Source organism: Piliocolobus tephrosceles, unplaced genomic scaffold, assembly GCF_002776525.5.
Source record: "Piliocolobus tephrosceles isolate RC106 unplaced genomic scaffold, ASM277652v3 unscaffolded_27735, whole genome shotgun sequence".
In the NCBI taxonomy this organism is placed as follows: domain Eukaryota; kingdom Metazoa; phylum Chordata; class Mammalia; order Primates; family Cercopithecidae; genus Piliocolobus; species Piliocolobus tephrosceles.
The window spans coordinates 1-2,160 of NW_022310682.1; the positions used below are offsets into that span (position 1 = coordinate 1).

Sequence of the window (2,160 nt, forward strand, 5' to 3'; positions counted from 1 at the left end):
TTTCTAGGCAAATTCTTACTCTTATACATATATATATATATATATATATATTTATTTTTTTCGCAGAAAACGAATTAACATCATGCAAAATAATTTTCAAACGAAATTTGAAAAATTAAATGACGAATTACAACTATCAGATAAATCATATGATATTGTTACAAAAAGAAAAATAGAACTAAAAATATTTTTTACTTTTTATGTTGTTGGTATTAAACATTTGTTAGCTAATCACTTATATTCCTTTTATGAAAATACATATAACAACTTAATTTTTTTTCCTTTACCTTTTGAATTTACTACCTGCGGATTCCACTTTACAACAACACCCGTAATTTATTTAATATAAAATATAGTGCGTTAACTTTGTGCATATAAACATACAAAAACATGTATATAAAAATTGACATATAAATATATATACTTATTTTTTTATTTTTATTTTTTTATTTCATACCTTTTTTAAAACAGTTCACAGCAACAGGGTACTTTAAATGAAAATAATAATCTTACAAGCGAGCGAAAAATTTGTTACTTAAAAATTGACTACCGTGATATGTCCTCCGAATGTATGAAGACTAAACCAGTTTAATAAGCATCATAAAAATATAAATAGTTATTTTTCATTTTTTTATCATATACGTTATCACATGTGTGAATATACATAAAACTGGTACATAAACACATGTGTGTGTGTTTTTTTTTTTTTTTTTTTTTTTTTTTTTTTTTTTTTTTCCAAGATGACCTCAATGACATTATAAAAAAAATAAGAAACACGTACAGTGTCGATGACGACAAAAAGGATCTTGATATAAAAGAAGACAATATGAATAATATGAAAAAAGGCGTGCTTTATATGGCTTATTATGAAGATAATACCTTTTTTGTTAATAAATTAGAAAAGTTAAAAAAAAAAAATAAATAAATAAACATAAAAACATAAACATAAAAACATATGAACATACACATACATATATATTAACGACAAACGCGAATTAATCAAATCGTAAAAAAATTTTATCTGTGTTATGTATATATATTATATATATTATATATATACATTATATACATTATATACATTATATACATTATATACATTATATATATGTATATGTCCCCATTTAAAAGACATAATTGTTTTATAATCGTGAATGTTTTTTTTTTTTTTTTTTCCTTTTTTATTTGCAGAAAAATAAGTAAATATATGTAAAAGTTGTATACTTATATGGAAAAACTTTTGGACGTGAAAAAAAAAGAAACAATCAAACTAATTTCAAATGATATGAAATTACATAGAAAGTATTATGAATGTAAAAACGAATGAATGACAAAAAGAGGATAAGCTGTGATCTATGCATTAAAAAAAAAAAAAAAATAAAAAAAAAAAAAAAAAAATAGTACGTATATAGCACATAAATACACAAGGTGTATATATATACATATATACACGTTCATAAGCGGCGGGCTAACTTGTTTTATTTTTATTAGTTTATTTATTTACTAAACCTCTCATACATTCATTCGTTCGTTCGCTCATTTTTTTTTTTTTTTTTTTTTGTTTTTTTTTTATTTTTTGTTTTTTTTTTTTGTTTTTTCTCTCATGGTTCATTAAAGACGTCTTTCGCAAGCATAGTGTAAAACTGAATTAAACTATAAATATGATTAATTTTATATACTAAATTATTATTTAAATTTATTAAAATATCTAAACCGTATAAATTTAATTTATTCATATTATTATTATAAATATAAAAAGATTGTTCATTCTCATTTTGTTCATCTTTTGTACCAACATGTAATTTATTGTTCATGTTGTTTATTACTGACAGATCGTTTATGTTTGATAAGGACATTACCATAGAATTATTATTATAATTGTTATGGTTAACATTTTTTTGATTGAAATTATTTTTAAAAGTATTATTATTATATTCAAAATGGGTCATATTATTATTAGTTCCAACAGTATTAGCAGTCGTTGTATTATTACCATATAATACATTATTTGTTTGTTGTCCTACTCCTGCTCCTATTCCTCCTCTAATGTCAGTTATATCCATTGATTTATTTTGCATAGTTGTATTTTGTAACAAATCACTACTGTTATTATTATTTTTTATTATTTAATATGTCATAGTTATTTGTAATAAAATCTTCACC

At 21.4% G+C, this 2,160-nt stretch overlaps 1 long non-coding RNA gene across 1 annotated transcript; it reads left to right on the top strand.

The window, feature by feature from the left end:
- Positions 1-69: 69 nt before the first annotated feature.
- On the top strand, positions 70-1,409 carry LOC113221813. Its single transcript, XR_003308086.1, has 4 exons — positions 70-331; positions 472-569; positions 741-903; positions 1,189-1,409. It is a non-coding gene; the product is annotated as an uncharacterized LOC113221813 (long non-coding RNA).
- Positions 1,410-2,160: the final 751 nt, after the last annotated feature.